The 24,323-nt window shown below is 43.6% G+C and overlaps 1 protein-coding gene and 1 long non-coding RNA gene across 7 annotated transcripts in view; both read right to left on the bottom strand.

The window, feature by feature from the left end:
- TTC28 (tetratricopeptide repeat domain 28) overlaps nt 1-24,323 on the bottom strand; it is a 167,615-nt gene that overhangs the window by 72,120 nt on the left and 71,172 nt on the right. The gene's annotated exons all lie outside the window — the stretch shown is intronic.
- LOC308179198 lies at nt 8-23,894 on the bottom strand. 2 transcript variants are annotated; one of them, XR_013940247.1, is made up of 3 exons: nt 23,147-23,894; nt 19,389-23,103; nt 8-18,757 (listed from the first exon to the last, which is right to left on the bottom strand). It is a non-coding gene; the product is annotated as an uncharacterized lncRNA (long non-coding RNA). The 2 variants fall into 2 exon arrangements; XR_013940248.1 differs by having other exon boundaries at nt 19,389-23,089; nt 23,154-23,894.

The following is a 24,323-nucleotide window of genomic DNA, read 5'->3' as shown; positions in this document are numbered from 1 at the left end:
CTGAAAAACCAAAAGGAAGAAATGTCAATTACTAAATTGGTAGAGGTCACAAATACCGAATCTGCCAGTCACCTCACGCTGGCTGACACTACATGATCACATTCAGGATTCTTTGGTCATGCTAGATATAATCAGAAAAATCCAGCATTACAGCTTGGTTTGTGACTGCCCAGCCAGTCGCTTATCCCCATTGTGTGTTGACTTCCTCGACCTTTGCAAGGCCTCTGAAGTGCTCTGGAGACCAGGGATGGTAATTACCATTCAGACACACAGCTTTCCCCTTGGACTCGGCAAATTACTTATTCTGATCTTCTTATAACCAAATGCTCATTCTCTTGAGATCTCCGTTTCTACTCTCTTGGTTCACAAAGCATAGAAAGAACACGCTTCCTTTCTCAAAATTTCTCACCAATGAGTCCAATATAAACACCGTATTAGCAGAGAACAAAATGTATTGAAAGCTTAAGTTGTAATGAAATACTATACACAACTCCAGATAGGATCAAAATCTCCCTTATTCACATGCATCTCTCAATGCAGACAGGGCCAGCATTGTCCCACTTGCTGGGTGCAGCAAATGTCATCTATTGACTCATCAACCCATCTCACACCTGTATCACCCCTGGAAAGTCAGGTCTCCAATTTACAGCAGCATGTGAACACCATTCTGTTCCAATTACAGAATCACTTTTGAACCAGGATGCCCAATTCAGAATTCTGAAGTTAGCTTTCCTAAGGGAAAGGGAGAATGTTCTGTGCACACAAAGCAAGCACCATAAGGAGCCAGTATTTCACACTTAGGATGGAATTTTTTATTGGTTTTATCATGAATGAACTGACAATTAAAGAAACACAGATGCTGTATCAGCCAGAGAGCTAGGCAAACAGATATGCCATACTGTTGAATTGCAGTATGCTGCTGAATCAGGTTACTTACAAAGTGACCAGGATATCATTAAGTGATATGGGAGCAGGCAGTTCAATAATCCCAGACTATGAGTCTTGAAGTGAGGCAGGAAGACGCTCTTGCAAGAATAGTTTGATGGAACTGAAGAAAGTGAGGAAGAGCACTGTGTTGAGATAAAGGCTGTGTACCGGGGGTGAGAGCTAGAAGTGCAGCAACAATGCAGAGAACGCAAGTCAGAACCATGAGCAGGGAGAAAATGAGATTGCACACAAAATAACAGTGATGAAAAGCTGGAAAAGAGCAAAATTAATTGAAAAAAAAAAGAAGGGCACAGGTGAACCATGCTAAATACAATGAGCTTGAAAGTACAGTGAGCAACTGCACTTACTGCAACCATCTAAAAGAACTGAAATGCGATCCAAAGTGAGAATCAGACCACAGACTAACAAGTAGTCAAATTTGGAGTACCAGCCTATACATGCACTTCTTAGACTGAGCCAAGACACTCATCATTTTGAACACATTCACAAGAACATTTTTGTTTATTCCTTTCAATGGAAACCACTCATGGAACCATGCAATACCTTCAAATTAACTTCAGTCTCTTCTCACTACACATTTGCATTCTTACATCAACAACCTCAATATGCATCTGAAAGGTGTTCCCAAACAGAGCTTTTGCATTCCCCTCAACTGTGATACCAAGAACCCCCACACAAAGCAAGAACTGCAGAAATGTGTCCTACTCACATAAAGCAATGGCAAATCCTCTGCTCACAGGATATGCAGAACTACCTTGAGACCTACGGCACCAGAGACCACAGAAACCACAACCACTTACTCCAAGTGCTGAGACATATTTGTAGCACATACCTCTAGACACTATGTTACAAAAAAAAAAAAGTGTTAAATCTTTAAGAAACATATTTAATATCCATTATTCAAGTTTTATCTTCATGTCCAACTCATATCTTTATGACCCAAACTTTGCTGTACTCTTGGTTCACTGAAAACTACTTTGATAGCACCAATAATGATACACAATAGAAGATAAAAACTTATACTGTATTAAAGAGTGCTTAAAGAACATAATACTGCTCCTTAAGATTGGCTCCTAGTATCGCATTCATGGGTAAGACACAATCACTATTTGTACCCATCTGCAACAGAAACCCGTGCTCGAGATACATTAAGAGTACATGTGTGAAGGTCTTTTTACTTGTACGGGATAAATCTCCAATTAATATCCGAACTGGTATTTCATTAGAGCTTGCAGACACTTTCAGAATCCAGTCCATGGAGGCAGAGATTAAGGAAAATCAGAAATGACATGAGAAATTCATAGACATTAATATTTAATTCCTTTTCCATTAGCAATCGTTGACTGTAGAACTAGTTTTAATGAATTTGATGAAAGCAAAATTCTTTTCATTAACCTTTAGTATAAATGTGTTCTTATTGAACCAAACAAGCTACTGTACTGGAAACCCAATTCAATGTTAATTAGATTACTAGTATGATGCTTTAAATCGGTGAAAATATAAAGAACTAAGAGATGTGCAGCAGCCATAAAACATGAGTTCTCCAAGCAGCGAGTGTGCTGTCACCTGAATCATGGTGTACACTTTTAAGTCCTTTTCTTCCCCCCAAGAATTATAATTTAATTACTTTCTTTACTGCTTCCTGACAGAGGCAGTTTGATGCAGCACGTCTCTGATGGGGGCCTTTCAGGCCAAGGCTGGTTTCACAGACCCAGGACTAATGTGCCTGCCTAATGCAATTATCAAGGATGAGGGCACAAATACACAGCTGCCAGCAAGGGAACTCCACATTGTGCATCTCCAACAGCTCACGCTTTACAGAAAGGTAGAAGCCTGTCACCTCTTCTCTCAAAACGCACACTACCTGTATAGGAGGCACATCAGAAGCACACCGCAGAATGTCAATTCAGCCCCCAAACCCAAAAAGCCGTATAAAGAGTTTTAATGAAAAGGCAGAAGGGAGATGGATGCTACAGACGATGCAGAGGAGACTCTCATGGCCTACAGAAGAGAGGAATTACTACAGTTAGCATTTCCAGGGTTCAAAAGGGACCACGTAGTTAGTGCAACGCTCTCTACATCCCATCCTATACAGACAAAGGCTGTAGCAGAAGAAGTAACGAGCTCAGCTTCAGTAACTCCTCAGCTACAGGTGCAGTAATAAATAGCTTTCCTGTGTCCCATGAAGAAAAATGACCCCCGTGAGGAAAACGGGGAACAAGCATGCTAAACAAAACACACACAAAGCCTCTGCCCTACTTCCAGTTCTTGTACAGAAATTCAGACAAACATCTCCTAGCAGGAAAACAAACAAACAAAAAACAAAAACCCACCACAGGTGCAACCTGACAACAGAAAAAAAGCCTGGCCCCAGGGCGTCAGAGCACCGTGCAGAGCAGCAACAAGCCTGCCGCACTGACCATTGCCTCCCCCAGAGCTCGCAGTGCGCGTCCCACGGCGCTGAGGAACAGAGCCCCCGTCCCGAGTTCTGCTCTCGGCGAGACCACAGGCCCCAGGTGATAGAAGAGAACAAGGCAGGGAAGAGACTGGCAAACAGCATTCAGCAGCACGCGTGCTCCATGTCCTTGCTGCAAAGAGGTCTTATTTCCTTCCCACATCTATTCCTGGAAACCACTTAATTTGAATACAAACCAGCATTCAGAGCCCAACAGAAAAATCAAAACAAACAAACAAACAAAAAAACAACCCAAAACTATTAATCTTAACTGAAGGAAAATTTTGGTCAATTTTTCTCCCACAAAAAATTTTCCTTCCTTTCTCCTCCAGTTTCCAGTTTATGCAGAACCCTCTCCACATATTGTGCTCCCCAGAGTCCTTTAACAGAATAAATAAAAAGCATTCATATCATCTATTTCCTCTCCAAAAGAGGCATTCACAAGTTATTTTAGCATTGGAATGAAGACACCATATCGAGGGAAAAAATCTGCAAACGGGAAATGGGGAGAATCACCCTTTGGAAGAGGAAAGGAAAAGGAAAGGCAGGGAGCCAGCAGCTGCAGCTGAAGAAATGAGACAAAGAGCATCTTTCCAGCCCTGACGAAGACAGAATCTTCCCACGCTTCAGTAAGCTTTACATTTCTGATCTGCACATAGTGCAATTGAAGGAGCGCTCACAGAATCACAGAAGGGCTGAGGTTGGAAGGGACCTCTGGAGATCCTCTAGTCCAACCCTCCTGCCAAGCAGGGTCACCTAGAGCACGTTGCTCCTTCCAAAATGAAAAACGTATTAATTTACCAGTGATCCCAGGTAAGAAAAGCCCGTTGATTCCTTTAAAGAAGATCAAAGCAACAAGAAGATGATGCTTTGCTAAAGATGGGACAAAAGAACAGCAGGTGTTTTCTAACCAGTGGCTCTTTGCATCCTCAATGTAATATAGAAAGCCGGAATCTCTTGTATTATTTCAGGCTCTGCATCGCTTTTTCCAGGAACACCAGCAACGCTGTATTAGATCAAACCTCACAAACTTACACTTCAGTTACTTATCTCTAAGCGAAGGTGGCACCAGAACTCCTCCTTCGCTCATAGCTGGAAGAAAACCTTTGGGCAGTCAGATATCTGGTAAACACTGCAAGAAATATTTTCACCCATATCCACCCTGAAATGGAAGGATTTAAATTCCTTCCAAAAAGATAACTTTGGTACTGAATCCCGGTGCTCAGTTGTTTCTTGGATTATGCTCTGCTTCAGCTGCAAGTACCACTGACTAGTTGTACATAATTTTATTTACTTTCTTACATTTCAGTCACACTGACTGAGACCTTATTTCCACCTGAAACGTTGGCTTAAGTAAGTAAGAACAGGCCATCTGTTCTTTTTGCATAAATCTACCTTATTTCCTCTTATGTATATCTTCTCAAAGATAACCACTTTTAAGCTTTTAATTCTTTGAACAGGTTTGGTGTCCTTTTCGTACTGATCAGTTTTACTTCTCATCTCATCAGCCTTACCCTTTTTTGGGCGGATTGTGCCTCACCCCTATGCACAGAGCTCCAGAGGCACGGATCTGTGGTAACAGCAAGATACTCTCAGAGCATGGCCTTGCAAAGGACCTTCCCAATCCTTCATTAACATAATAATGAGTCAAGTTCCCCCTCTCTTTAAATCTCCTTGCAATGGTGAGTAAAGCTGCAGCGGAGCACCATTAGACTAGAAGTCCACAGTATTCGTTCGCATCTAGTAACACATCTCAGGGAGAAGGAGCCAACTCGGGGACAGATCACAGGCAGACTCCAAGACGTGCGGGCCCACGCTCCCAGAGTCCAGACTCCCTTTGGTTTCATCAGACCTTGCAACTGCCAACAAACTGGACCAATTGGGGCAGGAAAATGTTGCTCATTTTCTGTGTGAGAGTTAAAAAAACAAACCACCACCACCAACAACAAAAATAACAACAAGAACAAGAAAAGCAAAAAACAAGCAAACCAAAACCTGCAGATGACGGTGCCCTGGCGAGCGGGACACCAGACAATTCTCCCCTCCTCTCTTCATCAGGGAGCCAGCAGATGACTCCGGGAAGAGAGAGACCTCCCCCTCCTGACAGCTCACCCCGTTACTGCCCGTGTACCCCCTCACGCTCAGCGATGTGAACGCTGGCTCCGAGCCTCCTGCTCAGTCAGTGCCTTCCCTGGGGAGAGAGGAGCTTTCACTTGTCAGCACACAGGCACTGTGTCAGCAAATCCCTGTAGCTGCCTGACTACAGCTCTCACAAAGAAAAAGCCATAGCAGGGGGTAAACTAACACTGCTTTATGAACAGGTTCATTGAGGTCAGCCGCTGATGCTCGGAAAAAAAATAAATAAATCAGGAAATATACACAGAAGTCCTTTGTCTTTTCCGGCAAAGGACTGATCGCTCAGTACACTCCCCACTTCTAGGATTGTTTCGGGAAGGAGATCCTGATTCTCATTTTAATATATGCCACATGGGTCCTAGTTCGGACCTGTGTTTTGGAAGGGCCAAGTACCACAGCGTTGCAGCTGGCAATCAGTATTCTCCAAGTGATAGGTGGAACACCGCTCTTCAACAATTTACAACGTACTTAAATCTGAACTGAAGTTTATTTGCTAAAACGGAGACACTTTTAAGTTCTGACGCTTATACCCTACAAAATAACAAAGCCCTGCTTCAGTCAATAGAGGAGAAACTGTACTACACTAAAAAACAACCAAACAAACCTTCTATAAAATTACTTAAGAAGAAATAGCCAAATCACAAAACGAAACCTGAATCTGAAACATGCACCTTAGTTTTAAGAGAAGGAGCTGCAAACCTGGATTTCCTATATCTCCTTACCTTGCTCACCATCGTTTCCTTGATCCCTCCCTACACCTCCTTACTGATTGCTATCTTCATAGCATCTCCTCGATAACATCCCTCATTTTCTGCTCAGTCCTCCACAACACCCCCAGCTGCCTCACCATGTTTCCAATTCCCTCCCTTCCACCACACCCACGCTCCTGTATCTTTTCTGATCTGATCTCCTGACTTTTCTGGTGAACATGCAAGGATAATCTGAGAACCTCTACAATAATTCAAACATACGCAAAAAGAAAATCTTGCTCTTTGCTGAAATCTGGCACTCGATGCATCTCCCTCAATAGAAACTATTTGTCTCGTCCTTTGTGTGAGCACAAGCAAACTCGCTCAGCTGCTCCCACCTCCAGACTCACCAGCACGCCATGGGCTGACAGCATCTACTGCACAACCCTCTAGCCAGAGCCAGCTCCAGCTCTGCGTGGTGCTTCTGCTGGCGTCTCCGTCGCCAACCCCTGCAGTAAGCACAGTGAGAGTGATTACACAGGGAAGAGGATTAAAACGTAAAAGGCAGCTTTAGCAAAGAGCTGATCTGATCGTGTCACTGATACGAAGCAAGAGAGACTGTTAAGAGTAAGAGAAAGTCCACACACCTATGGACCTTCTGTTCTGGGAAATCAGGCGATATTGCAGCCTCACACAGTCATTTCTCAGTCACCAGGTAACTATCATCACTTGAGACAAGCGACAGATTTCATATGGCCAAGTGGAGATGGTCTGGGAAAGAGGACAGGGAGGGAATAGTGAGTGTTTTATTGAAAGCACTGCTGATACTCCGGGAACAACAACAGAAAAATCATTCTAATTAACTTGCAAAATATATTTGGCACTTGCGGTTTTGAAGCCATACAAAAAACTGGCCCCTTAACAGAGGCTGCTCATACAGCAAACCCAAGCACGGAACGCCTACGGTCGGAAGCTGCAACACGCCCCGCACAGGAGCCACCGAGAACGTAACGGTTCTTCCCTCCTCATGGAGATTTTGCTCCCCTCACATTTTTTCAGGCTTGCATTTTTGCCCTGTGCTTTTCAGGACATGTCATATTTTCATGGCAAAAATATTTTTTAGTGCTTTTTCTCTACCCTCAGCTTTAGATAAAGTGTATGAACAAGAGGAGAACGTGAAAGAAGACGTTCCTAATCCAACACTCCTGTTTTCTGGAGGAGGCTGATGGCTGAGCTGCGGCAGCATTTAAATGTCTGCCTAACAGGCTTTCTCTCTCTCTCTCTCTCTCTCTCGCTCTCTCGAATTCTAAACACAGATCCTATTTGCTTTGCACAATTTATTGACCAGTGTACTTTCTATTCAGGCTAGTCTCTTTTTCATCTGTGTTTATCAAAGCCCATTTAATGCACAAGGAGAACCTGATCTGTCCTGTCCTGTCCTATGAGGAGTTGCCACTGAACGGGCTGCTGCAGCAGCATACAGACGATACAAACGTAAACACTCTTGCTAGAGTTTTGATCCTTGTCACCTGAGATCCCATCTACAAAACCATCTAGAACCTGAATATTAGATCTTCAGGCGCAACATGAAACAGGATTAGAATGCAAATGCAATCACTGAAATGACTGATATTAACACTGGTTCTGAAATTGTTGTGAATTCTTCTAGTATCAACATACATGAGCTGCTTTAGGAAGAGCAATATTAACTGGCTTACAATTAATACAAAACAAGCAATAAAGATAAAAATACAGTACAAAGAAATTACATTTATGAATATGAATGGGACTTGTCTTTCCTTTACATTTTCCAAGATCCTGCTACATAAAAACAAGTCTGGTAAAGGAAGTCCTCGATAATTCAATGCTTTTCTTACCAGATAAGGATCAAAATGTATTATAATTTTTTGGACCAGCGGTCTAGGCTTTCACAGCAAATATTCATACTGTACTGGCATCTGAAGCAGGCTTTGGTACAACTCTTCAGGCTCATACCACTTTTCCCTGTAGAATCCACGGCAATAAATCACTCGGATCCCCAGCACATCTTGTACGCAATGCTTGCAAGAGTTAGAGATAGGAAACAGCTGCAGGAGTTCAATCCTGTCTTACCATTGCCTCTTGTAAGAAAGTCTGATGCATGACCTCACATTTCTAGAATATGATTTAGTATCAGGGTACAAGCATTTTTACCCAAGTTCTTTACTTGGCAGGATGGTGTATTGTTTATAAACATTCTCAAATAGGTAGAACCAGGGCATCAATTAGCACACAGGAGCCCAGCGAGAGCATATTGTCACGTGGCTTCCTTAAGTCACACTAAACTAAACAGGTAGAAAACCAGAAACCGTAACTTTCTCTCTAAAGTAGGGCAATCCCTTCAAGAACGTGATGAGCGAAGGTCAACACATACAACGGCTGATCCTCTCAGATCATGCCAGCAAGAAATCCTACTGGAAGCAAGCTGCCCACAAGGAGCGCAATGACAAAGACACTGGGGCCTTCTACCCGCCAAGGGAAGGGTCCCTCCTTCCTGCCCGCAGCCAGCTCACGTTGCTCACGGCAAATCCAGGTTCAGCTGCTGCAGATCCACACAGGCTTGGAGCGGGAGCCACGGCTCTCCTCTGGGGGGGTGAGGGCTCCTGCACCTCTGTCTGCTCATTCTCCCTTCTCTGCCCAACCCCTCGCCTTCTGCAGGTGATCCCTTTGCAAATCCTGTGGGCGGTAACGCTGCATTGCGTATTCTTTGCCCAAGCTGCGTTCCTGGAATTCATCCGGTAATTTTGTCATCAAACTTCAGAGTCCCATTTACATCATGAATTGCCGGCCAACTTTTAACTGGGTAATAGAGACAGAAAGATGAAACTGGAATGACATCAGATGAACCCGGACCAGAAAATAACTGTCAAACAAATATGGAAGACTTGGAATAAAATTCTGTCTTAAGACAAAGACCTTCATTGTACACAAGAGAGGAAATTCAAAACACCTTTAGAGTCATGTCAGCTTCAGACTCTGGACAACCAATTATCTGGACAGAAAAGGCAAATGTATAGAAATACACTTTTTCTACAATGCTCCCTTAGTTTGCAAGATCAGCAGATGATGCCAAAAATAGCATGAATAATCTATGAAGCATTCAATCGGCCTGTCCTGAGTCTGCAGAACGCTTCAGTGCTGGACACACCCATCGTCCTGCGTGGGACTGTGCCGTACGTATCACCCAGCTCCCTCGCAGCCTCGCACGCAAGCAAAGCCAACATCTGACGAATACAACACGCATGAATACAGAATAGGAGGAAAATACGGGAACAGCCACTGTGGCTTCTTGGGGCCAGGCACCAGGTTGAATCTTTCTTCTCTAATTGTAACTGCTTTACAGCCAAATTTTAGAGAGAAATACAGGACAAATCTCTGCTGTGGGATTTCAAGAATGTGGGGAGAGGGAAGAATGTGCTTTAATTCAGAACACATGCAGCACATGCATAAATACTGCTTGCAGACCATATGCATTGAAATGCTGCTTTCACAGTTAAAACTGCACCCAAGATAACAATTTTCGTCCTGAATCCATACACTCAGCTGGCACCTGAACCAGTACTATTAGCCTACCCTAAAGAACAAGCGGACATCTGACAGATGTACCATCTCTGCAGCATAGCTTCTTTGTATTTTAACCGTTTCCAAGATGTCTCTAACAAAAACTATGCCACCTGAAAGTTGAAATTTCCTCTAGGTCCCACTGAGTCTACATAGAAAAGCAGGAAGGGGTGTGAGTGTTTGTAAAATACTATGCTTTGTTTTATCCAAAGAGCCTTTAATTTTTCTTACGAATTGTGCTTCCACTATCACCAGTGGGAGACTGCACAAGTCATTTTCCCACTGGTATTAAATGTAATCATTAGTAATAGAGTCAAGTCTTTGCTTACTTAGTTTAGCACAAAAATTAACTGCACAGCTTTTTATATAGCTTAATGTTGTTGCTCCGTTCCTGCCTGCTCCAGGCTTGCTCTAGAAATACAAGCTACAATTTAGAGCCTCCTCTTCAGGGAGCAACTCTCACCTCTCACAACAGTGTGTGGAAACAGAATCTTCCTACCTTTATCAGCTACAACTATTAAGCCTTATCTAACAGTAAGAACTAGCCATGAGTGCAGTAAAGCACTCTAGACAAGCAGCAACCAGTCCGCTGGCGCCCAAACACAGCGCAGGGAAAGAACAACCAACCTGCTGTCGTTTAGGTTGACAGGCACAGAGGCAAGCATAGCGTCAGCTAGAATTCCTCTGCAAGTTAGCAAGAATAAAATTTTACTCAATTTCTGGTTAAACAAATAGCTTTAAGAGTTCCAGAAGAAAGGGTAAGCCACCTTCCAGCAGTAACACCAATCCTAGTAAGATATTACTGAAGATTTAATAGACACAGAATTAACACAGAACTAAAAATAAATGGATGACACCTGCAGGGTGTTTCTCAATAAAGTTTGAGACAGTGACAGGACTGTTTCTAACACATAATTTGTCTAGTTTCAGGTCTGTACCATGATTTATATTGTGTTAACATTTGATATTTATCTGCCAATGTACATCTGCATACAGTTCTCCCAGTTCTAGCAATATTTAATGTGTTGAGAATCTTTGCAGAACTCATGTATATACAAACATACACTAATATTTGCAATTGTACCCTTAAAAGAAAAATAAATGAAAAAAGCAGTACAAAGGGAAAATAGGAAATAATAAAAATCATGTCCTAAAGTGGAAGACACCCACCACAATTACTCTTTTTGCTGCTCAGCCTTAATGTTCCAGCTCAAAGTTTTGTTGCCTCACTTCGAATTACTCATCTGAGTAGCAGCTTAAATGACTGCCCCTCCTCTTCAGCATTTCTCCATGTTGCAGGCTGGCCATCTGTGCAAGTTTAGGTGGATCACAACGAAAACACACAATAAAATCTAGAAGTGAGACATTAAAGCATCTGGTCAGCCCACAGTCACAAGGCTTGGCTTTCACAGAAAATCCAGCAAGAAATATTTCAAAGATCTGTGTTAGATAATACAGCACTAATGGGCTGGACAAAGTCCTGGTGATCTGGATTCACGGTTAAGACAATAGGTCTTTTCCTAGCTGCACAACTGCTGATTAAACTAATATTGTGCAATGATTTGTAAATACTGTCTTACAGTAAAACTACTGAGGTTGACTAAAATCTTGAAATCTGGACTTAAGAATAAATAATGCTGTTATTATTGTTGTCAGCATTAGTCTGTGCTTTCTAGGCCAGCAGCTCCAACAGAGAGCATTAATGGCACACCCTCATCCTCCAGCATCGCACAGCGCACAGCTACCGGCTGGCTCTACAGCCACAGGAACGTTCAGCTCCAGCAGCACGCAAAGCATGGGACGACACTCTCAAGCAGCTCTACCACAGGAAAATACCGGCAAAGCCTCCCTTCAGTCCCACAGTACACAGAGGCGGGACGTCCTGCAGGTGAGTCTGTTTCCTATGCGATAGGACCTAAATTACCAGAAGAAACCTACTACCATCCCTGTCACCCCTGTGGCAGTGCTTACGCTGCCAAAAAGGAAGCTGCTAACTGACCGACGAGACAGCCGACCGCTGTGCCACCGCCTTCCTTACACCCCGCACTCCCCGGCAGGATGCGTCCCGGTAACCCTGCCCCAGTTCTGCCGGGCAGGCAGGTCCTGGCAGGCTGGTCTCACAACTACCTCCACACTCCCCGTTTTCTCCAAACACAGGCGTTCATTCCCTGCCTGGACGGGTGGGCCCTCACAGCCTCACTGTCCCTGCCCGCGGCAGCAGGGTTGGAACACGACGATCTTTAAGGTCCTTTCCAGCCCAAGCCATTCTATGATTCTGTAGAGTAAACTGAGATGAAAAGGAATGAGCCAAAATCAAGACAGCTGGAAGACAGAGACAATAACTTGCACACTAGCACTTCGGAGCTAGAATGGGACATCTCCAATTTTGAGTCCAATAATCAGTGAAACATTTGTTTTCTGTCAGCTTTCTGCTCTGTGATGTCAGCTTTAAACTCTGACACTCTGAATGTGCTCATGTCTTTAATAGCCATATTAGCTTGCTATTCCAAAAAAGGATGGAAAACAGAGGACTCCTCATGTACATACTGTGTCCATTTACAAAGGCACTTAAGCAAGATGAGTACTGAATCTTGCCATTTTTCATATGGCTAAAATATGGTAATTATGAAGGGAAAGTACTGAAGTCATTGAAAAGGCTAGCTAGCCTGGCAAGATGCAGCTGTGAGAAAAAGACAAGTGACTTTGTTCTTAGTTATAAAGGACATCTTAGGGAGAAAATTTCCAGTTAATCAGAGAGGAAAGTTACAGTTACAGGACATTTGCTTTCTACTTCATTTTCAGCATTGCAACAAGAGGTAACTAAAGTTCCTTCTAAAACCATAGCTGCTTACCTGGCCTGGTTTTAGTAACACATTTTTCTGACACTAAGAAAACGAAACACACATGCTTAATACAATCCCTTTGTAGAACTCTCACACTGGCCATAAAGCTGATGCTATGGATAGTTTCTCACTTCACATAATGGGTATTTCCAAGGCACAGGTAGGGAAGACAGTTGCTTTTTCTTTTCTTTATTTTTTTTTTTAATGTTTCAGGCGGACCCTTGGGTTTTCTTTGAATCTCAAACTTAGTATGAGGATTTTTGTTTCTCTTGCTGAGAAAGACATGAGACATTTGAACTCGGAATGAATAAGCACAACAGTTATTAGTGAATAGTGGTGGCAATTCCAAATGGCTAGCTCTAGCCAAGGCACACAAAGGTTCAGTCTCTCTAGTAAAGAGAGAGCGGGAGATAAAGTTTCTGCAGGAACTGCCCAGGAACAGCCAATTCTCAGCGCGGGGCGTTTTACTTTTATTTCAGTTACCATTAACAACAAGGTTAGGTAGAGGATAAGCACAATCTTAAGACAACGCACACTTGCCTCACCTCAGGAATTCTGATTCCACTCTTACTGTTGCAGTCAGATCTGATCATTTGTAGCAAGGAGAAACAAGCACTAGAAACAATCGCATGACACAGCACAGCCCTGGGAATTCCCTGGGAACATGCCTTTCAAAGGAAGATCAACCATGTGTCTCTTATCCTCTTCCTCACATGCTCTGCTGTCTAGATTTACACCCAACCACAAAGTCATTTCATGTGTTTTCATTTCCATTCTAAAATTGGACAGGTAGCTTTTGGCCTAGGCATGCAACGCAGCAAGACTGCACAAAGTAAGCGAGCGGCAGTGCAGAAAGGATCCAGTAACCTACACTCAGCAACGGGCCTCTTAAAAGGCTCTGAAAAAAAATTTAAAAACTTTGGCTCCAAAAAAAGCTTTCATTTTACTGAGTCCAGTAAGCATTACAGAAAAAAAAAACACACTTCTGAATGACGAGACTACTAGTAACTCAACTACCAATACTTGTTCAAGAATGCAACCAGCGCACGTGCCTCTGTCTGTGAAACAGTAATGATTTGTTTCTTAACCAGCAGTGAAATTACTGCTATCCACTGAACGCGCATGAGGCCGAACGAGCCCAGCTGAGGAGCACACTAACATGGTGCAGTTGGGAGCTCTGGCCCACACACAGCCGCAGCTCTGCACCTCCTTCTGAACACTCAGAAGGACTTTTTCTGACTGAGGTCATTTCTACACTGAACTTCCATCCCCGGTCACTCTGGCAACCGCGTTGCTCAGTATCACTATAATTCGATGATACTTCAGTGGCTTTCAAACCATTCTGTGATCACGGGGTGTTGTCGCCCCCCCCCCCCCCCCCAGGTCTTGAACTCAGCATAACTTTGTGCAAGTACTTTAGACTACAACAGCTGATTTCTCACAGTACTACAGCAAAACATACATGAAAACATCAGGCAGCAGGACAGACAATATGAAATACATTTAAAATGTTTGTATGATTTCGGTATGGTTATGCTGAAGTGTTACAAAACATAAGCCTGACTAGATTGCCACGGAAAAGTAGCAGTACAAATCTCTACAGATCTTTAGTTTTGTCTGTGGTAAAATGATATGCCTCAAAACTCACTCAGGATACAAAACTATCTGGACAAACCAAGGAAGCAGGAGCTCAGCCTTCCTTCCATTTGAAGCCTGAGCCTAGCCACATCCCCTGACATACAATTAACTGCCAACCACCTTATAAACTTAACTCAAGATGTGTAAAAACTGGTTTCTTCGAAGCTGGCTAATAAGAAAGTTAAGTTTACTAATCACACATGCTGCCATCAGCCTATGTTTTCAGCTCCACAACTTTGTGGCTCAAATGAACACCGGGAAATCAAATGCCGTCTTCCTGAAGCATCCTGTTTTGAAATTTAAATCGGATGTGAAGGAGAGGTGACAGCTTGGCATTTCTAAGATGTCCACATTCGCTGACATCCCCAAAGCATTTTATGCAGGCTCCTTCCCACCTCCTGTTAAGTTACAGCCTCCGAACAATCACTGAAGAAGCACATGGGATTTCTGGGGTCATTGAGCTTCCTCCTCATTTTCACCTGGATGTATTTGCTTCAGGGTTGTTAAGAGAGCGGTGAATGGATATTAGGTGTAGCAGTCAACAGCAGAGTGAAAAAAATCTGACAGAAATCCTCTGAGATTTCATTAAAGCAGCACAGTTTTTAAGTTTAAATAAAAAAAAATGGGGGGGGGGCAGGGCAATGCAATGGCTAGAGAATCACGTCTCTTACCTTACCAACGTATTTTATTCAAATGGCTCAAAACCCCTGTAACTGCTGACAGATAAACTTTGATCAGCATCAAATATAAGAAGTGCTTTAAATGTCAAGAGAACTGAGGTATTGTAGTATTTTAAACCGGCATTTTAGGATTTTAACACGGGCCACCTTCCCAACATGCGAGAACATCCACCAAAACAGCAGCTATGCATATGACAAGATGTTTGCAGAGATGCAAGCGTGCTGGAACACACCTTGAGAGCATTCAGAAACATGCTGTGCTTTGTAGTAAATGAGACCTGAAGCCATTTTCCTAGCATACATCTCCAAGGTTCATTTTAAAGACCTATGTAATCTTGAGCTAACCTCCCTATCTCAGGGCAGAAATAAGCAGTTTCTTAGAAAACAAAGAGAGGAAGGGAAGGAAAAATAAAAATCACAATAGTACGATCTCCAAGAGCAAATAGAATATAAGACAAAAGTAAGATGAAACGCGTAGTACTAAAGGTGCAGGATACCGGTGACGTGTTTACGCACAGGTGGCCGCCAGGTACACTGCAGGGTAGGGCAGCTCCAGGTGTCCCAGAGCAGAGCCCAGTGCTCGGGAGGGACCGTGGCGCAGACGCCCAGCACGCGTCCGCTGCGGAGCACTGGCTCCTGCGGTCCCCTCCGTCTGCGCTCTGCCAGCGCTGCCTGCCAAGAAGGACAAAGCTGAGGATGGGGGAGAGGGTGAAAATCAAGTCTGTGGAAGTACTAAATACAAAAATATCTCTGGCTAAGGTGAACATGGGAAAAATTCTTCAGCATGGGCATCACATTTAGCGTGTTCCGCCAGATCATTACTCTTGCGATGCAAAGGGGAGAAAACCCTGTGGTTCCTTGTAAGCAGCCGCCTCCTTTATCACAGCTCTCTGAAGCACCAAGTAATTTTGTAGTTGCTATGGAAACTACTAGCTTTTATTGAACCGCCCTGAAAGGGTCAAGAGATACTATCAAAATGGTACATTGTAAATTATTTCCCTGCGAAGCTTCTGCTTCCTTTTAGTTGCCCTGCTACTCCTCTGTTTTGGTGTTAGAAGAGTACTTAGAAGGACTCCAGAGTAGGCGTCATTCTGCAGGGGGACTGCAGCAGGTAAGTCCAAAACCAGCAATTTTTCTTGCTCTAATAAATTGTAACATGCTTCACACAGAGGAGCTGCTCCAAGTTTTTTCTCACCAACACTCAGGCTGAACAGCTATAGGACTGTGACTGTTCTCTCCCTCCCACATCAACGCTGACCTGAGACAGTGGGAACTGGAGCGGAGAGTCAGCTTTCACTGGATTGCCAGAGGTTTTGCACTGCTGGTTACGACAGCCATGGAATGAATGACCCACAGACTGATCCACTTGTGCCTTTGGAGAATGGGCGAAACAGAGCAGCAGCAGAGCCCATCCCAGTGCTCGCTCCGTAACCCTGAGATGGGAACGTCTCCCTTGCTAGCATGCGTCTACGCACTAGGAACACAAAACATCACCTTGCCTGCGCTGGGCTACCAGAAAACAACAAAATCTACCTTCCTTTATTCATCATGTGGAAATTAACATGTGAAATCACAAATGTGAGCTAACAGTATCTGTTCTTCCAGGCAAAAAGAAGAGCAAGAGTACTTGATACATTTCCAACTTCGCTATTAGCCACTAGAATTGTTTCAGACCCACAAAAATGCCTTGCTTACCACCAAATTCTTCACTAACCCCATTTCTTGAATGTGTGCCTATTGCAAACCCAAAAGCATCAGCCGAAGGTAACAAGAATGCAGAAGTAAGGTTCCCTCTGTGGGGAATGCCTAGGCAGAATCAAATGGAAATCTTTATTTCAACATCTTGCATCTTAAGCTACAAATGTGCTTTTCCAAATAACTGGGGTGGGCAGGAGAGAACATTTTATTACAGAACACACCTGAATTTCAGAGGCTGCATGCCAATGACAGGCATGTCCAAACTCTGCCCAAAGGCAATTCAGTAAGTGACAGGCTCTGCTCCCTCCATTTTTCACTTTGCTGAAGTTGTACAACTGATGAGGAAGAATGCAAAAGCTCTCTCTGTGTAGAAACATTCTGGTCTCCCTCACATATCCCATGAACACCACTACTTCTGTAAAGTCCTGGCTTGGAAGAAAATATTCTAAAGTCTGAGGCATTAGGCATGGCTTGATATGAAGACTCCAGCCTTTATTCAGACTTTCCATTCCACAGAACCCTAAGAGAAATGAAGACATTTCTCTGAACATCCATAGGAAAAACTTCATCAGGTGGTCAGTTCATAAGATTAATGTTGGTTCTCTTTTCTAAAATTATCTACCACATACTAAAACTTCTACACACCAAAACAGTGTTAGCACTGTACAGAAACTGTAAATCATGCAAGTACAGCTACAAAAACATCAAATCCAAAAAGGAATCCAAAGAATTTGTATGTCACAGTCACTTCCAAGTAACAGGAACTCATTACTTTCGGACTCTGGTGCAGGCAAGTGCCAGGTGATACATTATACAGAGGGATGTGCCTGGCAAACAGAGGGCACGGGCACCTCTGGAGGCCACAGACTTGGGAATTCTGCAAAAGAAAGCCAGGCATCGCCCTCCCAGGGAGGAGCGGCTGACATGCCAGAAGGCCGTGCTGCCATCCAGCGGGACCTAGACAGGTTCAAGAATTGGGCAGGGAGAAATTTAATGGAACATAACGAGGGCAAGTGTAGAGTCCTGCATCTGGGCAAGAACAACCCCAGACACCAGGTTAAGCTGGGGACTGCCCTGCTGGAGAGCAGTGAAGGGGAGAGGGAGCTGGGGGTCCTGGCGGACAGCGGGATGACCACAAGGCAGCACTGTGCCACCAACACAAGCAGATGTTGCTTCAGTGGGGCGCCTCTCAGGAAAGGCAGAGACCAAGAAGTCCCTGAACTGCAAGGCAGATACCATCTGCAGGGACCTTGCCAGCAGGGCTCACAAGGATAAATACTTTATTATATATTTTTTTTTCAACTTCCTGTTCCATTGGCCTCTATTTCAGCATTTCCGCAGGAAACTTTCTGAAAAATGGTATGTTGTTGTTTCACTGTTGCATTCTTGTGGAACAAATGCAGCCATGCTGAAAACTAAAATTTATCTGTAAGGAAGGAAGAAGTTAATAATTACAGTTTGCTGAGGAAATCTCCAAGCAATAGGGATAGCTGTAGCCTCTTCGTATGAGCTATAAAAGCTTGAATAACCTTGGGCTAGAGGTTTAAGACAGCTGAGAACCAGAAAATTTCCTCCAAAAGGTACCACAAAAAAGCCACAAGAACAAAGAGCAGAAGCGATATCTCAGCCCTGTCTGCTGCCTGCCACCAAGCTGCAACTCCATCAGAGTGCTGGGAGGTGAACAAGCAGGCTTAGTGAATAATTGAAGACAAAATGATGAAACCTCCGAATGTCAGAGACATAACATAGTTTTGTAGGTTTCAACATGAAGGCTCTGAATTCCCAAATAAGACACACTGAATAATTTATTTCTGTGTCACTAGCGGGTCAGCAGCTGTTCATTCATACCTAACGACAGTCCAACACACTTCAAGATACTTGGATGGGTCTGAAAGGTTCAACTAACCGGATTCAAAGAGAATAGGTGATGAAAACTCATCCATTTACCCTTACAAACACTAAGCTCAGATATAAATGTTCAGACCCGGCAGACACGCTGTATGCACAAGGCCCCACAGATTCTGAACTTGCTTTACTGCCACTCAACCACTTCTAAAGATACTACAAGCGCTATTTACAGATTCACAGATTCACAGATTTCTCTAGGTTGGAAGAGACCTCAAGATCATCGAGTCCAACCTCCGACCTAACACTAAGTACTCCACTAAACCATATCCCTAAGCTCTACATCTAAACGTCTTTTAAAGACCTCCAGGGATGGTGACTCCACCACCTCCCTGGGCAGCCCGTTCCAATGCTTAATAACCCTTTCGGTAAAGAAGTACTTCCTAACATCCAACCTAAAACTCCCCTGTCGCAACTTTAGCCCATTCCCCCTCGTCCTGTCACTAGGCACGTAGGAGAACAGACCAACCCCCACCTCTCTACAGCCTCCTTTCAGGTAACTGTAGAGAGCGATGAGGTCGCCCCTGAGCCTCCTCTTCTCCAGGCTGAACAAGCCCAGCTCCCTCAGCCGCTCCTCGTAAGACTTGTTCTCCAGACCCCTCACCAGCTTGGTCGCCCTTCTCTGGACTCGCTCGAGCACGTCCATGTCCTTCCTGTAGCGAGGGGCCCAAAACTGAACACAGTACTCGAGGTGCGGCCTCACCAGAGCCGAGTACAGGGGCACAATCACTTCCCTCGACCTGCTGGCCACACTGCTTCTTATGCAGGCCAGGATGCCGTTGGCCTTCTTGGCCACCTATTTTTCAGGAGCAAGGCAGCAAGAAGCTAACCCGCATCAGGTTGGCATCAGGCTGACATTTATCATCCCATCACCCAGACCCGTGCTCACGCAGTTCTAACCCAGCAGGCTCATCCTACTTCATGGAACCCTACAAGTTGCATCACTCTCAGCACAGGGTAAGAAAATCAAGCCAGAGGAGTCGGTCCTGTCCTTCCGCTCCAAAGCTCTCTTTCTCCTAAGACGAGCAGAGACACTCATCGCAGGAACCTGACCTAATGGTCTGGTTAGATATAGGAAGGCAAGTACATTTGGGGAAAATAACCACGACTGACAACTATGTATCTACTTCTTTTAATTTGGAATACTCCTGGTGGGCTCCTGACTTCACAGAGGCAATGCCTACTGTCTTGTATTTGAGCTCGCCCTTCAGATGGGCATCGACATGGAGCTGTCTCCTTAGAAATGTTCCTTGAGACACCCTGGAACAAATCTTTTAGCAGATGGACTGCTTTCACACACAAAGTGCTGCCAGACAAAAATATCGCATACGATATTATGGCCTGACAGACAAAAAAAATCATTACAGGAGCTGGCTTGCAGAAAATCTCCACAAACTAATGATACCAAAGTAAGCAAATCAGGAGCAGAGCGCTATCTAGCTATGACATGAATCTGAAAGTGACACAGTGCCCAAGGTCCTACTAATAAATAAAATATTTCACCTTATAAGACAGGTTTTCTCCTATGCTACACTGTAACAGGAAAACAACACAGTTCACCTCTGACCACTGCAAACTGTAAATTGCATACATTAACTTTACAAAGCAGCCTATTTTTGTTGTATCTTTAGCTACAAGACTGGGTTAAAACCAAGAAGAAAAAACACAACAACCGAACAAGAACACAGATCTCTTCTCCCAAACACATTCTACTCACCAATGTCCGTAGCTGTCACCGACAGCTACGATCCGTTCCTACTTCTAGGAATATTCATAACTCCTACAAACACTGTGGCATTAAACCAAAACCTATAGCCTAAGCACAGAATTCTGAACTAAAAGCATAACTGCTTACATTTTAGCATATTAATGTATTTTCAGTAACAGATTTTCTGGAAACATACCCTGTATTCAGGATACAGATTCGTGCTTTAGTAAATAATTTTCACCACCACCTTTGAGAATCCTAAATTCTTGGAGCATGGAGAATTTTGAAGAACAGCATATGGGAAAAAAAAAAGAGTAATTGCAGCTGATTAGCAGATTGGAAGATTTTAGCCCTGTAAATTAGCCAGTGGCCTTTCGCTTTTCATTCTACACATGAATCAGCTGAGAGAAATTTTGTTGTTCTAGATACCTCTCAGGATTTATCAGGTCTAACAATGAGATAGTGCTCGACACTGCAAGCACCAGAAAAGAAAAAAGAAGAAAATCAAATTTTTTTTCCCCTCTCAAACTGAACCGATCATTTTTGATCACCTAATCCAAGGTAACAAACCTAAGAGAGAACAAGAAATACCTTTTAAAATACAGACCATTTTCAGTGTTAAACCACATGCATAAATTTTGAACCAGCCAACCCATGAGGAGAGTTTCATTCTGCCCCAAAACTTCAGCAGGGTACTTCTGAAGAGGGGAGGCAGGAGGAGCGAGATGGCCAAATGCCTGGCAGGATCCAAGAGCACAGATCAGTCTGTCCTGGAAACCTGCTTTCATGGAAATCTGCTACAGATTACAGAAATTCACAGACACCTACCAAACACAGCAAAGCTTGCACAATTTAAATCAACTCCCAGCCGTCACGGAATTATTCACATGTAACAGTCCTGACACAACCCACATCATAGCTGGAGCAGATAGCATAGACTACAGTAAGACTACATGACATTTTTATTACATAATCCCCATTTTCTGTCACTTATAAAATTTTACAAAACTATTACTGTTGAAATTTCCCACACTAGTTATCCACACGGCACTAATTAGCTCAAAAAAGTGCAACATGGTATAGCAATTTTTTAGAGCAGGACTGCAGGGATTGTTTTTCCCTTTGAGTTTACAAAAAAAATTAAGAAGAATCAACTGCTTATTTTCCCTCTGTCTCTTTTAAAATTTGGAAGCAGAACCTGAAAATTAGCAAGGATACATCTATCTCCTTGACAGGAACATACCTTTCGAACATATTCTTTCAAAATGGAAATAAATTTGGCCAATCTGCAGAACTTATACTCCAGAGAGTCTTGGTATGGTTTAGCAGTTACCTAGCCATCCAAATCCCCTACAGATTTTATTTCTTTTTTAAACCTCCATGCTGTAAGATGTAGAACTTCCCCTAAAATGCCCTTCTTCGCTCAGAGGGTGGTGAGGCACTGGAAGAAGTTGCCCAGAGAGGCTGTGAACGCCCCATCCCTGGAAGTGTTCAAGACCAGGCTCGGTGAGCCCCTGAGCAACCTGATGTAGCGGGTGGCGTCCCTGCCTTTGGCAGGGGTTTGGAACTGGATGATCTGGAGGTCCCTTCCAACCCGAGCCATTCTATGATTCTACGAACGACTCCTGCATGAAGGCGTCGAGACACTTGGCACAAGTAGAATAACTCGGGAGAATCCACAATACTTTACTGTCACACAAGAGCCATGGAACTTCATATCAAGACATGTGCCTTCGGTCCCTCCCACTATCAACCAACAGAGCAGGATAACATGACTGCAGCCAGCAATAACCCCTTCAGCCCATGTGCCACAATCACTGCTGCAGATCTAAGAACTTCTAATGCTGCTGGAAAACCATGCTATCACCTAACATGATTTTCAGGGGAGGAAGGGTGGGATGATTCTTGCTTCTTTGTTTTGAAACAGTATTAAAATAATAAAAAATAAACAAACAAGTGTAAAACATCAAAAGTGAAGGTGTGCAGGCAACCAGTATCCAGGCATTGTGTGTATACATTTTCTCTAATATCAGCACATCCTCCTCCCCAGCCAACTGTAAAAAAACAAAAAACAGAAAAAAAAAAAACAAACAAACAAAAACACAACACTATAAATAAACTCTGGCATTTCCTATTATGCAAAGGCCTGTTTGACCCAGCAGCCTTCAGGTTTTATACACTTCTCTGTTTTCAATTCCCCGCTCTTGATGCCGCTAGTTTTCCTCTTACTTTTCAGACACAGATACTATACATATCACTCTCTGCATCTTATCCAGCAAGGACTTATGTAATCGTTGTTGAACAAATAACAAAACAGGATGTTCCTTTAGCATAATAAATACTAGTATCTGTTTGCCTGCTCTTGCCTTTCTCTTCTGCCAGGAAATTCCAGGCTACTGTGTCTCTGATGCACGTTTCAGAGGCAGAGGGACAGAAACAGTAGCAATTTTCTGCTCTCATTAAGAAGTCAGGACCCCATCTTTGCACGTTCCCTCACCCAACGTTTGTGTACTCAAGGGTAAGTTTATACTGCACGTTCAGGTCAGCAAAAGCTTGTTCTTTTCGGTCGGTAAACTGGAAAAAATCTAGACAACCACAATAGCATAGCACAAAGACCAAACTGATAGAGTCAGTCCTTGTGCCAAGCTCATTTCCAGCGGAGAACGCAGGCAGGACAAGCCTGTTCCTGCACCAGTGCCAAAAGAGAGCACTGCGAGCTGGGGCTCAGCCTGCGAGCTGGGGCTCAGCCTGCACTGCGGCACAAGGGGCCAGCTCCTGAGGCTGCTCTCCTCCCTGCCGCGGCCTGCTGCCCCCCCGCCGCGGCCTGCTGCCCCCCCCGCCGCGGCCTGCTGCCCCCCTGCCGCGGCCTGCTGCCCCCCTGCCGCGGCCTGCTGCCCCCCTGCCGCGGCCTGCTGCCCTCCGTCTTCTACCTTTCTGAATAGGCCAAGACGAGCGCTAGAAGTGCAGCTCCCTCCTTGACTCATGGAAGAGAAGCAGCTTAAACACTCTCCCTTCTGCCAAGAAGATAAAGAGCCTGCATGTTGGTGGGAGCAAGAACTGCCACACGCTCATCAAATTTGAAACCCTGGCTGGAATTGCAACCCAGGGACCCAGAGAGCAGAAGGTCACTGCAGTGAACTCCTCCGTGCTCAGATATTACTATCCATATTACAGTGCTTACCTTCACGGCACTGTAACAACCCACTTTTCTGTATCTCCTTTCCTTTTACTTCACAGAAGCAAGCAGAAACAATAGTTCGTTAACTAGTACAACATAATTAACAGTAACAAAGATCAGAACCATTGTACATTGTAAAATCTTTGGTTTTAAAGTAATTCTCTGACTATTAATGACATTGTGCCACGAGGTCTGCAGCTGCATGACAGCATTAGACAAGATTTGCTGCCATGAGACACTTTTCAACCATGTCTTCAGGTATGCACAATTCTGCAAGCTTTTCCTGATTAATCTCTGTTCAGAAGACACAGGATCTATGAGGAATGAACAGAGATTCTTCCCAGTGAAAATAACAGACAGAGTCATTATAAATGTGTTTTAGGACATTCACTATCAGATGTTCTAACTTATTATGTTATAAATGTAACAAAACATTTGTTATATATATATATATGTTATATATATTTATAACATATATATATATATGTTATAAATGTAACAAAAATTATAATTATCACTTGATGTACAAAACCTGCTAGCATCATTCTTCAATGGGACCAAATACAAAAATTTTGCATGTTTATATGCTACCATAGAAAAACTGCAAACACACAGAAAATCTCTGAAATATGGGCCACGTGACAGTTTTTCAGACAGTTTTCCACAGTCTGTGATCAGAAAACATGTCAAAATCCTGTTCGTAGATCAGGAAATCCTCATCTTTTCAGGACAACTACATTAAACCTGAAGCATCTTAAGCCTAGAACAAAAATTACTTTGAACACCATGTTGGTATTTGCATTCTGACATTGTGTCAGAAATCTCCCTGCGCAAAAATAAACAAA

Source organism: Anser brachyrhynchus (genome assembly GCF_964034855.1).
Source record: "Anser brachyrhynchus genome assembly, chromosome: 17".
In the NCBI taxonomy this organism is placed as follows: Eukaryota; Metazoa; Chordata; class Aves; order Anseriformes; family Anatidae; genus Anser; species Anser brachyrhynchus.
Note: the sequence above shows the minus strand (reverse complement) of the source record. Positions and strands in the feature narration are given on the sequence as shown.